Here is a 14,888-nt window from a genome sequence, read left to right as displayed (position 1 = left end):
TTAAAAAAACAACAGTGACAACAACCTGGCTCTGTATAGTCAGTCCTCACTATGGTCCAGCTTTCTGGTTCGACTACCATAGCAAACTCTGATTTATTTAACCATGAAACTTTGCATTAAGCATGTAAGAGAAAGGAAACAGCCTAGGATTGTATACAAGATATGGTTAAAAAAAGTCAACCATATTGCAGCCACATCACAGCCACATCACAGCCACAATATGATTGAAGTTCCATGACTCACATAAAGAAGAGGCAGACTTTCGATTGTACTGTGGGGACCACCATCTTCACTTTTTTTGACCACACCCTGTGGACACCCCTGGAACAGCCCATTACTTGTTTTATAAACATGCTATATGAGGTCAGCATTGTTACTCCTGAATGAAAAGTAGGCTATTAATCAACATCCAGGCCTAGTATTCAGGATTTTACTGATAAATTCTTAAATAACATTTTATTCATTTATATTTTCAGTCATTCATTTCCTAAGCAGATCATGGCTGGTTATGCTATCTTTTAAACAATTTCAATACATTAAAAATAAGAAATAACACACAGTATTATTAAAAACATTTAAAGCTCTTAAATATTATGAAAAGTCACCCTGAAAAAATGGATCTCTAAGGCCTTCTTAAAGCCTACAGAAGATGCATTACACAATGACCAAGAAGGCTCACTTCGAGATGAGCTGATGGCACCTGAAGATGGATCTTTCCTGATTAGCTTAAGGCAGGATGGGATCATGCAAAATAAATAAATAAATAAATAAATAAATAAATAACCAACCCATGTAGGAGCAACACTGTCACTTTTAGAATTCCATAGAGGTCACATAATAAGGCAACAAGCTGAGATAGATCTGCAGAGCAGAAGTCTCTGTATATGTCTATGACTGCTCTGTAGACTTTGCAGTTAAATCAGTAACATACTTTATATTTCTCCCAGAAACCTATGGACAGCCAGGCAGTGCAACTAAGCAAAGGCATGATCTTACCTCCCTGAATAACTCTGGAGGTGAATTTGATCACCCCATTTTGAACTAATGAATACATGTTTGAATATTTATTTATTTATGCATGTATTTATTTGTTGGCACAAGTCAGAGGCTGCCTGAATCCTGACACTTCTAGGTGGCTTACAGTTAAAAAGATAAGAATAATATAAAAAGAATTCATAAGTATCCCACCCTGCCCCAACATTTGGGAAAATAGACAGGTCTTTAATTGCTTCCTGAATGTCATCAAGGTGAGAGCCATCTGGGACTCAAACCAAGCCAGCCCTAGATAGACTGCCTTGCAATAGGCCTGCGTGGAGGCTACCAGCTGATTTATAGCACCAAAAGCACCTTGTATTAATAAGTCAAAAATGAAAGAGGATGTTCAGTGATGAGTGGGGGAAGAAAATGGGGGCATGTGGTATGTCACATGTTAAAACTTCCTCATATCATATGTAAAGCCTTTCTTAGCTCAGTTTACAAACTACCTTTGGAAACAGCTGCCAAAGTGAATGAAATAATGCCACCCTCTTTTACAATGAAAACAAAATGTCTCCCCTCCCTCCACCCACTTCAGGCTAGCAATCTTCCATTAGGCAATGTTTGCTGCTGTGCATACTTTCTTTCTCTGAATTTATAAATCCAAGATCTGTTCATTTACTCTTCTCAGATGAGGAAATGGAGCTGCATGTCACATCCGCTCCTTTTCAGGTGTGCGGGTCTTAGAGCTTACGTGCAGCTGGTGACCTTTGAGGGCTATATCACATCCCATGCTAAACAGCCTCATCAGTGTTAAAAGCTCATAAATCTGACAGCGATGTCTTATTCTTCTGTAAGGTTTCTTGTCATTCATCATCATCTACCTTTCAGTAGGAAAAGTGAGACCATTTACAAGACAAACTGGGTGAAGCATGATATTCCATACATGGGTGTCCATTGGACAGGGGATCAAAATCTGCAAGGTGGCAGGCATGGCATTGCCAAGAAAGCCCCACTCCTTTTCTTTGAACACAAGGACTGCTTGGGTGATATATCTGCTGTGGAGGAATAAGGCAAGCTGTTTATAGTGGTTCCTCCTTTCCTTTATGCCCCCTTCCCCCCACCAATGTCCTGTGAATGCTTGAATAGAGAAAACACTGATGATGTGGAAGCACCTTTTAAATATATTTAAAATTCATTTTAAACATATTAATCTTATTTTCTTTGTTTGCACTGCCCATTGGAAGTTGTGTTTGATAGGTACAACAGCATGGGGATGGGATTTCAAGATTATACCTGCTAACATTGGTGACTATTTCTTTGTACCCAGATGTTGAAATCTGCCTGGTCCAGCCCAATGAGTATTTTGTTAGATGTTATGGTTAGACAGTTAAGCCTTAAAGGATTTCTGCACAAATATATTGAGTACAATTTTGTCAGTTTACTCAAGGTTCTTTTCCAAATATCCGACAGCAAAGGAAAGGCATAAGCTTATTTAAAGAACATCTTGAGGGATGTATCAAAAATCAAGTTGAAATACCATCATGAAGTACAGACTGTGTACGTATAGTACATAAAGTGGTTTTATATTCATCACCCTATATATTAGGGAACGCTCATAAAATTAATAGAAATGTCTAAATTTGGGGCATTTATTGTCACTCATATGCACTCTTCAATGCTCTGAGATTTAGGAAGATAATTTATTTTGGTTTTCTTTTTCAGCATTTGGCAGTTTTTATACCTTTGTTGCAATGGACATTCCATATGTGATTGTGCCAATATTTCCTCAAGAATGCAGATACTCTAAGAACTTTGCGACTGTTTATATGAAACAATGCAGACTAGTTTCCATTTCAGGCACAAATAAGTTACCAACCGTGTTTAAAAAATATAATTGTAAGGATTCATGGATATATGGGTTTTTGATTTTAACTGTTTTTAACTTTTGATTTTAACTGGGAGTCACCTGTTGGGGGGAGATGGGGGGCATACAAATTCAATCAATCAATCAATCAATCAATCAATAGGTCTGAATTTTGTGAAGTTCATACTATTCCCTAAGAATTATCACTGCATGTGGATAAGCTGCAGTGCAACTCTGAAGTGTTTCTCATCTTCTACCTCTTCATCTCTTGTTAATTCACCTTGTCTATCAGATGCATTAGAGGCGATACTGGGCTAGTTGCATTACCTTTAATACCCACCACAGTTGGGTCACCAAGAGTACCCATGAAGAGCAGTTAGCTGACCAGGTGTAGGAGTAACAGTGTAAAACCCTTTCTGAGAAGGAATCACATCTATTTCTTCTTGATTTTGCAAGGTTGGAGTGTGACAGTCGTGCATCTGCAAACCTTATAAATTAGTTTGTCAGGCTGCTGACACATGTAAAAATAATGTCACCCATTTCTATTTCAAGTATGACACTTGGATAACATATGGAGAGAACATTCAGAACTGGTTTTTGAGTGCACAAAAATGCAGAACTAAATGCAAAGGTCTCACAGAGCTTCAATGTTAGGTTTCTGTCCACATGCACACATCAGATAGAGATACCATTGTAAGAACCTGTGAGAAAGTTCTTCATGAAAAAATTAAAATGAATAAGTTTACATCGGTTTTGTTTCTTGTGACACCAGCCACAATTCTGGCTTTTCTTGCCTGCTGACGTCAGGATGGTGAGAACTCTTATGCTGCAAAGTCTCCAGCTTCAAACAAAAAGTTCCCCACAGGCCTAAAGCCAAATCTGTTCCAAATGTGGCTTTTACAGTTTCAAATTCCTCTCCAAAAAAAGTCAAAGATCAGAAATAAAAAGGCCTTCCCCTGTCCCCAGCAGAATCAGCCTGAGTTTGATAAAACTATGGCTAATACTGAGAATGCTATCACTATCCCAGCTGTAAGAGAGGACTGCAGAGTTGGGCCTTTAAATGAAAAGCTTAGAAGATCAGCAACCTGATTTGGCCTGATATCATGGAAGTCTCTATGTTTTCTTCAGTAGTCCTTTGCAAATAATCACTGTAGACTCTATTCTTCTCCTTAATAATCAGCAAAAGAAAGTGGAGGTGGAGGTGGCAGGAAGAGACAGTTCTCATTGGTAGGATTCCCAAAGCCAAGGATTTGTAGCACTTTTCATGGATATTTATTAGCAATAATAAGCAGAACCCAAAACAAAATGTTGCACAATGGAGTAACTTCAGTTCAGGATTCCAGCCGGCCAGTTCCATCCCTTCATCAACTCACTTCTCTCTGTCCTCCCCAATGGCTATTTCAGCCCTTGATCTGGTTTAGCATATCTGGCATCCCATAAGCCTGTTTTGGGTCTTCCCTGATCCATGCTTTTATTTTCTAAAGATATGTCTTATATAAGTAACTCTGACCTTTTGTTGCCATTGCAATGGTTCTCAAAACGGATAAAACAAAAGAGACAAAATTGCAGTTCAAAGTTCCCTCACGTCATTCAAGAGAATGACTCTACCATTAACACAGAGGACAAGGAACTTTCAGAATGAAATAATTGGGCTTTGTCAGCCAACACATAATAAGAGCAGCCCCCTGAAGGACAGTTGCGTTTTTCCTTAGAATTAGCAGTAACAACCTGACTCATTTTGAAAGAAGGAACACAGCAATTTCAGAGCAGGGATAGGAAGACAACTATTTCTTAGAATGTCTTTTAAATGGTTTCCTATTAATAGCAAATGGAAATCTTCTCACATAGGACTGTGCCTAGCAGATGGCATTACAAAATGAAACCAGGGCTTAGCTGTGGTCAGAATAAATGATGCAGAGAGAAAGTATTATGCTGTTTTTATGCCCCTTGAGAGACCTGACAGCAAGTCTTCAGTCTACCTCATGGGTATTTTTATGAGGCCATGCAGTGTCCAGGATTCAAAGGAGAAAGGGTGATATGGAGTGGAGGGTGGAGACGTACCGAGCATCTCTCACCATCTCCTTAAAGATGTTCCACCATTTTGTAATCCCAGGAAAATGGTTTAAAGAGGAGTCAACAGTGAGTATGCTCACACAGCATATTGTGAATCCAAAGCCTTCATTTTTAAGCTTAGATTAACAAGTTGCTTTCTACCCTGGGACACAGGTTGGAGGCTCTACTATCAAACTGCTAGTACATTTGCAAAAACACTGAAATTAAAAACAGGAACACACTTGTATAAACCCCTCCAGTGCAGATATTCTGTAGAGAATGTCTTGCTTTTGGCAATTGGGATGAATAAATAATGACTTTCTACATAGCCTGGCTCCTTGGCACTCTCTGAGGTAAAAGTAAAAGCAACTGTTATTAAAAATAGTATTTCTTCTTTCCCTATATTGCTAGAAAAAATGGACTATTTTAAAAACTGACTGTCCCACATTTCAAGAGTATTCACAGCCTTATTAGCAGACTAGTCTCCATTTTTTAAAAATATAGCAGGTGGAATGAGTTTTCATAGAATTAAAAGAAAGTTATTGCTAACCCCACCAGATTATGCTGGGGGGGGGGGGACCCATACCAAATGTGAATGCATATTTTGGGGATATGGGTATGTGCTAACCAGCACTAATGCATGAAGTTTAGGCTTTCTTTTTTGATATTTGGTTCTAAAGTTCATTTCAAAAGGAATTAGCCAAGAACTGATTGTGCCTGGTAAGTAGCATGTTACAATATTTTGTATTTCAGTGTTTTTGTTGGAGTGTTGACAGTTCTTAAACCCCAGATCACCAGAAATGGTGCTATCTTAAAAAATGAATTCAAGGGGGAATAGTCTCAGGTCACTAATATGTTTACTTTTATATAGCTTTATTTATAAATATATGAAGTATATTCAAAACTTAAATGAAGCAGATGGTAGACAGTAGAGTTTTATTATATCAAAATAATCTTAACTATTTATGCATTCATTAAATTGATATTGCTATGCTTCTGGACAGTCAAGGCAAAGCAAGAGTAAGACTGGATGGAAAAGATTTTCCACAGTAGTTGCCAGTAGAATCTTCTATGTTCTTCTGTATAAGATTAGGTGTTTAACAGATAATTTGGCTTGCCACCTTTAAGAATCTTCTGGAAGGATCACCTTTGTAATGAATGTGTGGTGCCCACACAGGCCATCTTCTGACTGGTTCATGCCTGTGTCCACAATCTGACTACACCATGTTCTTAGGACCAACTAAATCCCTGGTTAGTTGTAGACATCAGTACAGTTCTGCCAAATATTACAGGTTAAAAACTTGATTTTTGCTTCAGTGGGTCTCACATAACCTCATTTGACTGTGCCTCACTCAGGGTCAAAACTAAACCCTAAGAATAATTTTTTCCTTATTGGTGGTTTCAGACAATGGTTGGACTATCGTTAGTTCTCGATTTCTTACAAGAAGAAGGGAACGAGATGGCTATGCTTCACCTCTCTTCTGTGGTCCCTGCTAGGAGTTCCAATAGCTAGAAGAGACTTCTGTATAAACAAGCACAGGAATTTGAGCCTTTTCTTGCTATTGGAAATGCCAGATCAAGTCTGAAAAGCTTGAAACAAATAGTCTCACCTCTTCACCTCGACAGAGAGAACCACATTGTCTTCATGGCATGAACATCTTTGTCAAGGCAAATTGAAGCTGCCTTGCACAGGCTTAACAAAATGGTCTCTTCCCAACTCAGTCCTGTCTCCTCTTCCAGTGGCTATTGCTATTATAATAGGCTACTGCTTATGCATTTCTATTTCATGATAATTGTAAGACAGGAGTGCCCAACGTATAACTTATAAGCATTTCTTTTGCCATATGCAAGACTTCTTCTTGCCACCTTTTCCATTAAAAAATAGCAAACAACGCAATTTTATTAGTGTCTTAGACCTGAGAAAATATAGGAAAAAATGGGAAAGTGGAATATTGTAAAGCAACAACCTCCAATAACATCTTTATTTCCAGGATGTCTTTGAGCCCTGAATGGACCCTAAAAGCATTATTAGAAAATAAAAAGTACAGGCAGCTACACTTCAGAGCTTTGACTGAGCTATCGCTGATGTCTAGAAAAAGGACTGAGTTAAACAGGGATAATAGGAAGCCTGTCTGTTAGCCCTTCAAGGAAGGCAAGGTCAAGAAACGGGAGCAGCAGGGGGTTCAAGAATGCTTTTTATTGCTGTGGTGTAGAATAACAGAAAAGCCTCTCAGTGTTTCTCTCTAGTCCAGCTTATATCAAAGAATATCAAGGTGGGCTATTTTTTAGTTTCTTTATCACTCTTTCTGCTTTCTCAGGACTGAACTTTTTTTCCCCTCTCTTAATGGTTCATTGCTCCCTTCCCCACTCCTAAAGCCAGATCTACTCTCTTTTCCATCTTTAGAAAAGAGAGAATAATTTTCTGGTACATCCATGCTGTATTCTCCATAGTAGCCTTTCTGTGAATGGAGAATGTCCACCACTGTCCCAGCCATTACTCAGGCATCACTGAGTAAATCTTCCCAAGGAGAAGGTTATCTAGCTGCTTCAGCACCAGCAAGAGAGGCTCAAGTGGGGGCAGATAATAGCAACAAAGGACCTGTTTGGGATGGAGGGCTAGAGGGGGTGGTGATTTCAGTGTCAGCCCTACTAAGCCATAGTTTGGGGGGGGGGTTCAACTCAGGCTTTTTTATTCTGAAAGCCCTTTGCTTTCTACTTAGAGCAAATTCTGTATAATTTATAACTGTACAGTACTTTCCTTGCTGCCTCATCTTCCTTTTTCCTACTCTGAAAGATATCAGTGTTTACCTGTATCTTTCTAAAGTTCTATTTCAGTGATGTATGAATTACTCCTTGCTTTACCTTGTCCTGCTTGGCTTTTTTTTTTTTTTTCCTTACCCACATGGGCCAACCAGAAAAGCAGATGTTGATCAAACCAAGAGAGAATGGAGTTCATTACTCAGCTGACTTAAGATATGATATGACTGGATTTCAGAGGGGGCACTGATATTTCAACATCGTTTTAATACCTATTTCCAAATCTTTTCCTGATTATTGCTAAAGTTAGAGGTTCCTTTTTTGTTGCCATGCAATGGATTTGCCATAGGCATTTCAGTCGGAGAGAGTGGGCTTAAGATCACTGAACACAAGAGATCTGTGTCCAAGTAACAAAGGACCAACTGCAGAAATAGTTCAAATTAGTACTGCACAGAAAAATTTCCCTGTGTTTTTTCATAACAGTCAATTTTATGGAAGAGAATTTGCTTTTGAAATTGCTTTCAAAGGAAAAGGGAATTTTAGTGGAATTATGATGAGTGGAAGATGGACTTTTGTACTTAATGATGGGGTGGTCAAGAAATATGACTGTAAATATATATATTTTTATTGGACAACCCATTCTTCCAACAGCCTGCAATTGTCTCAACTGCAGTTCACTCCCAAGGGAAAATGTCAAGGGGAAACTCTTCCCTTGGGACTTTTTCAGCCTGGAAAGTGTAGGCAGCCAGGGACACTTCAGAGTGATAAAAAGTTGCGTAACAGAAAACAAAAGCACAGTGATAAGGCACTTTCCTATTTCCAACAGTAAGCTAACAAGAGAAATGTGATCACAGAATTATTTTAAGGGCAAATCCACCCATTTTGTCATTAGGCTTCCTTTCTTTCGTGTTTGACCTTGGTGTCCACTAAATATTTACAGTTGCACATCACTCCATTCCTGTGAAATTTACAGGGTATGGATGTGAAATCTATACACATGTGCAGTATCTTAACAGTCAATCTGTGCACAGACGAGAATGGAATCTGGCTCTCAGTCCTTGTAATTTGTTGGCTTTATGGTGCTAACAGGTGTTAAAGTTTCGTGACTCCACTGAGTATATGTATCACCAAAAAAAAAACAAAAAAAAACCAACCTCCATCTGATGTGCAAATCTGTAAGGAATTATGGAACAAATACAGGCTTATTTTACATGCGAGAGTCTCTTCATTTTTTTTTTCCAGATGATAAGCTGAGATGCTGCAGGCCTGTATGTTAGCCTATGGCACCTTCCATATTTTCAAGCATTCTTAGGGGTCCCATCTCTTTGGGAGAGTGCCCACCTGGTTTAGAAGTTTTAGAAGCCTCAGAGCAACAGTCCAGGGTCAGAAAAAGAAAGGATTTTAAGTCTCATCAGATAAAACTACCTGGCCAACATTCTCTGGGCTCAAAAGCTAAGCCGGCTTGGACTTGGTTAGTATCTTAATGGGAGACCTGTTGGCAAAAACATCCCAGAAGAAGGCAATGCCAGTCACTTCAGTAATGATGCCCAAACCCCCATGGAGTTCCTAGGAGTTGAGCTTGACTTCAGAACATCTTTGCCTTTATATCTCCCTAGAAAGTTTACTTTTGCTTTGATCTGAGAGCTGGGTTGTCCCAAATTCCTTCCCAAATGCTGTGAAGCTACATCAGTTTAGCTTTTGACAAAATCCTGAATTCCACTTTCTCCTGTTTCTTGCTGATAGTTAAATCCTGTAAGAATCAGCAGAAGGGTTGATGTAGACAAGTGCCTAGCTTAAAAAAACAAAACAAAATGAAACTATTTTTAGTTCGCCCACAATAACCCCCCGGGGAAATGAAAGGAGGCTAGTCTTGCATTGAAATAACAGAGCAAGATTGCTAAAGAGATCAATATATCAATGGCAAAGAGTATCAAAACTAAAAACTCTGGATGGTATTAATAGTAAAATATTTTTACTTTGGGATTGTTTTTAAAAGTGAAAAAACAGGATAAACCGTTAACAACAGTAGTAAATATTATGCATTTCTATAACACCACTAGTGTAATCTTCTGGGCTACAGCCAACTTTTCACAAACCCAGACATATATATGTATATATTGCTTTTTTCCCCTCTTTTCCTGTAAATTGAACTCCTTGTCATATGGTCCATAGCTCACCAGATTGTTTTCCCATGAAATGCTCACTGAAATTAATTGACCCCATATCCTGTATCTAAATAAAAAATATGAATATGTTTAGCACACAGCCTTTGCTGGTATCTGATTAAGACTTTTAGGATTTCATTCCATAAATTCCTTTCTACCACCATCAGCCATTACTTCTATCCTTTGTACTTTATTGTCTGTTTTTCTTTTTTTTTAAAGCAACAGCCTTCTTTCTGACATTTTTCTTTGAGAACTTTTTGGAGGATCTGGGGCAAAACATCAACCCATTACAAGTGGATGAGGATTTTTTTAAGGTCTTTGTTTACACATTGGGAGTTTTAGGAATAATTCTGCTGGGGACCGACTTCTTGATCTTTGCAGTTGATCTTTTCTCAGTTTGAGAGCTGAAATGTTCACCCTTCTCTTTTCTTTCTTCCTCCCTTCCTGACAGCCAAACATCCACTGAGCCTGAAAAAAAACCCTGTAGTCTAAAATATACTTCTTTCACTGTTTTGTTTATGACTGGAGCTCAGAAAAGCCTGGCTCAGAGTCTGTGCCCCTTTTGGATTCTCTGATTCACTGTTCTTCTGACCTCCTGTTTATTTCAAGCTGTGATTTATATTGCTTAGTGCCACTTTCAAAGGCAAAGGATTGGGGGGGGGGGTCTTTTTCCCGTTTCGATTCTGCTCACCTTGCATCGTCCTTGCGTTCTTTCCTACCTAACTTCAGCAACTCTGTGTGTGTATGTGTGTGTGAATGTGTATGTGTGTGTGTCCCTGCAGCACCGGTGTTAGACAGAGAAAAGTTGTTGCCATTCCTGTGTGATGGAGTCATGGGAGAAATTGCAGCGAGCGCACAGATAGTAAGAGTGCAAGCCACAAAGCTGGCCGGGCTGGGAAGCAGCCCAGAGGAGCAGGAGCTCTGGCTGGGGAAGCTGGAAGTGTCTACATCTGGAACCGGATCTTCCCCTGGAGCACTTGTAGGAGTAAGGTGAGAGTTCAGACTTACTTCAGATAAATTTCTTCCTTGTTTCCAGCTGCAGGGAGTGGGCAGTGGGGATGAGGCGAGCGCTTGCGGTCTCCTTTCTAATCTACGTCTAATACATTCCTAATGCTGCCGGAATCTAATAAAATTCCTTGAGCAAATCTTGGGACCCTGACTCCTTCCTGATGGGAAACTGGTACTCAGAGTTTAGAGAGTGTCAGGTGATAAGTTTTGTTTGTTCCTTGTTTTTAAATGATGGGACTTTTTAGTGAAACGGAATAATTAATGACTGAAAGTAACTTCTTATGAATTTACCCATATGCGGCAGAAGTGCCTATCTTCTGGCGATATTACTTCAGTTATCATTTTGGAGATATTTAGTCTTTCAGGTCACACAGTGTTTATGATCTTTGCTTTAAGCCAAGATCCAAACTTTGGAGAACAACAGGACCCCCTACCTTTTCTTTTCTAAAACCATGGGTTTTCCCATGATTCCTTGTAAAACTTGAGTCCAATTAATTAAAAGTAAATATAACATAAAAGGTTTAAATAGTCTTTTGGTAATTCAAGAAATAATCTATTGTTCTGCTACAATCATAGATGTAGTCTTCCTAGTAAAGTCTGAGTCCTGTAAATGAAAACTATAACCAATACACAAGGTTTAAACAGCCTTTTAGTAACCAAATAAAAACCTATTGTTTAATGTTATATGCCTTTGTAAATAAATCCTTTAGTTTCACTAACATGAAAGCTGAGAGACATATGTTATTTATTGCAATAACATTTCTGGAATAACATATTCCCAGTATTCTTTTTGAATTTATAGTGTAATTTCTTAAATGTAAGTACTACACATTTGTATAATATTTGTTCCTGGCAAAGAAAATGGGCCTAGAGCTCTGTACATGCATACAAACTTCTTACTAAGAGAAAAATTGGACTTTAGCACTGGCATAAATTATGCAAATTCAAGAAACTTGTGCTGCTTCATAGCTGTTTTGCTTTTGCTGGTGGTTTGGCTTCCTCCACCCAGTTTAGAATTGTTCCTAATTTTTGTCATGATATAAGTCAAGAACATTGAAACTGTAAATTAGTAGACCAGCCAAACAGGTGTGTAAACGCCCAGGGATATAGAGCTGGGAGGTATAGGAATATCATAGGAGACATTTTCAAATGAAGGATATTGATCTCCTAACAACACATATCCCACATCCAGATAGCCACAACAACCTATATAGCTTCATATTTTCCCCCACTCAGTCTACGAATTTGCTGTTGTATTTTAAATTAGCAAATTGCTTGCAAGTATGTTGTTTGCTGGCCTTTGGCCATAATAAAGGATTGGATTGGATTGGATTGGATTGGATTGGATTGGATTGGATTGGATTGGATTGGATTTGCAAGCATGATGGACACTGGATGCATGGAGAAACATATGCATATGGGACTGACCTGTGATTTATGGAAGATGTCTGTCCATCCAGTGCTTACTGACATATTGTGCTCCTATGTAAAGTCCTCAATCCTTTTATCATGAGCAAAATTTAAACTTTAAAATAGGACTATTTAATTTAATTTAGTGGCATAAAGTAGTTTGAACTCACACCTAAGTGATGCTGCTCCCTGTGCTCTAGATTTTCACATACTGTAAATGTGAATAATTGCCATTCAATCTACGTGAAAATGTAGAGCACAGGGAGCAGCATCACTTAGGTGTGAGTTCAAACTACTTTATGCCACTAAATCAAATTAAATAGTCCTATTTTAAAGTTTAAATTTTGCTCATATCATAAGCATGGCAAAGTATTGGAATGTTGTCAAAGAACATTCCAATACTTTGGAATGAGTGGTATGAGAGAGAGAGAAAGAGAGAGAGAGAGAGAGAGAGAGAGATGATGGGTAGGTGATTGACTTGTTTTATGTGACTAGGTGATCAAGTTGATTGATTCCAGCCTTCAAAGACTCCCTGCAAAAAGGAGGAGAAGCAGATTTCTAGACAGCTGGTTAATAATTCAATCTAATGTCATTTCACTCTGTCAAGAACTAAGGATATTTTTTTCTCTCCCTCACTGTGAAACTGAAAAAGAGACATGACCACCATCTCTAGTTCTGGATTTCTTGCATGAAGCAGGAAATTGGATGGCTTTACTTCACCTCTCTTCTGAAGCCCCATCTACCAGTTCAAAGAGCTGAAAGAGATTTCTATGTATGCACCACACATGTGTTGAAATCTCTTCTGGCTATTGGAAATGGCAGATCAAGTCTGTGAGGTGACGTGAAGTGCCTTGTCAAACCAAATTGTGTTACTGATTAAAACAATCACATTGCCTTCATGGTGTGAAGCTCTTTGTCAAGGTGAGCCAAAGCCGCTTCATACCAGCCTAACAAAAGCTCCCTTCCAGTTGTGTTATGAAGCTGGGCAAAAGTATCCCTTTCAGATTCTCCAGCTCAGTTCTCAAGGGCAGGTGTCCCTCTTTCAGCACTCATAGTGACATCACACACACATGCACGTGCCCTTCCACCATCTTGAAACCCCCATGAAATTCTCTTCTCTTTTGAAATAATTTTCTCTTCAGATGGAATGAGAACTGGAAATAAGATGGACAAGAATTTCTCTGCTTAGAACTACTGAACAAGTGTCATCCTGGGGTTGGTGAGCTACCACTGAGCCCTCGGGTAGAACTTGCAGATGTGTTTGAAGTTCTGAGACAATGAAATTGTCCACCAAACAGAAATGGCTGGTAGTCTTTAGGAGGGCTGTTACCAAAAGTTGCCAAAAAGGAAACTAGGAACAGGACAAAATTCCTAGTGCCTGGGGTTCTGGTTACAGTTCCAGATAGTATTCAGGTAGGAAGATGTAGCTCTGCTGTGTTTCAGCTTGTGAGCACTGACTCCTTGATTCCCTTATTTTAGACGACTCACACTCTGCCATTATCCAAGCTTTAAAAATGTATCTGGAAAATCAGTAAAAATGTAAGGAGATGGGAGGTCCTTTGCTTCATTAAAATTCAAACACTGGTTTTCTGGTATAAAAGGATGCCATGGCCGTTCCAAAAATGAACAAATTCCCCTCCATATAGCATAGTGAGAGAACTGTAATGACTGACATACAAACAGATGTTATTCCTAATCTCAATTCCATCTGGATGTAATATAATAACAATAACAATAACAATAACGATATATTATGCCAACCCATTGTCTATAAATAACATATAGTTGTGTCAGGTTCAGCCCAAAGAACTCCAATAGATAATGCAAATACAGTTCTGTTGCATTTATTAGCTTCCACCTCAAAACAGAATCTCACTAGATTGAACCCAAGTTCCCAAGCCAGCCAGCCACAACACCGTGAATTCCTTAGGGAAGTGCCAGCCTCATCTTCTTGAACTTCCCATGCTCCTGTTGCGGGCTAAGAACACGCTTATCTCCCTGAGCCTGGCCTTCATAAGTCCATTCCATTACAAGTTGTCAGGTACGCAATAAAACAGTAAAATATAATTCATAAAATTTGAAATTATACAGAGTTGGGTTAATAGCCCTGAAAAAAAAATTCTTACAAAAACAAAATCATTTGCATTTAATGTTGTTATGGGGAAGGGTTTGTGATGTTCAGCTGTGACTTGGGCAAAACCTGCCCATCTGTACAGATAGCATCTTTTCTGTTTTCAATAGGAATTCAACCTTATCTGGCAGAACCTGGCCAGAATACTTTCCTTTACAAAAGAGGTTCTAGGTCAGTGTTGTCAAACTTGGTCACTTTAAGATGAGTGGACTTCAACTCCCAGAATTCCCCAGCCAGCCATGCTGGCTGGGGAATTCTGGAAGTTGAAGTCCACTCATCTTAAAGTGGCCAAGTTTGGACAATACTGTTCTAGGTATTTAATACATGCAGCAGAACTGGGTAATCAAGCAGATAGTGAAGGATGTCCGCTAAACTGCCATCCTGATAGAAGAAAATTTGGATATGTGAGATTTTTAGGAAGTAGATAGCACACATAGCCAACACCATTTGTTGTCTCCCTAATCTTGTTAATGCTGATTGGGAGAAAGGTGCAGTAATACATTTCTGTAATACGGCTTCTATT

At 38.9% G+C, this 14,888-nt stretch overlaps 1 protein-coding gene and 1 long non-coding RNA gene across 5 annotated transcripts in view; one reads left to right on the top strand and one right to left on the bottom strand.

Moving 5' to 3' along the window:
• Positions 1-14,888, top strand: part of ARHGAP24 (Rho GTPase activating protein 24) — a 331,147-nt gene that overhangs the window by 191,742 nt on the left and 124,517 nt on the right. The window contains exon 1 of one of the 2 annotated variants that reach the window (XM_007420709.3): positions 10,483-10,806. The exons of the other annotated variant lie outside the window; for it this stretch is intronic. The gene's annotated coding sequence lies outside the window, so the exon portion shown is untranslated. Of the gene's footprint in view, positions 1-10,482; positions 10,807-14,888 lie in introns of those variants that run through there. 2 annotated transcript variants of the gene reach the window in all.
• The window catches only part of LOC148216888 (uncharacterized), a 37,590-nt gene that overhangs the window by 21,737 nt on the left and 965 nt on the right, over positions 1-14,888 (bottom strand). The gene's annotated exons all lie outside the window — the stretch shown is intronic.

Source organism: Python bivittatus, unplaced genomic scaffold (assembly GCF_059951505.1).
Source record: "Python bivittatus isolate LINGU-HERP-01145 unplaced genomic scaffold, Pbiv_v1 ctg000070_np1212, whole genome shotgun sequence".
In the NCBI taxonomy this organism is placed as follows: Eukaryota; Metazoa; Chordata; class Lepidosauria; order Squamata; family Pythonidae; genus Python; species Python bivittatus.
This window is presented reverse-complemented; position numbering and strand designations above follow the sequence as displayed.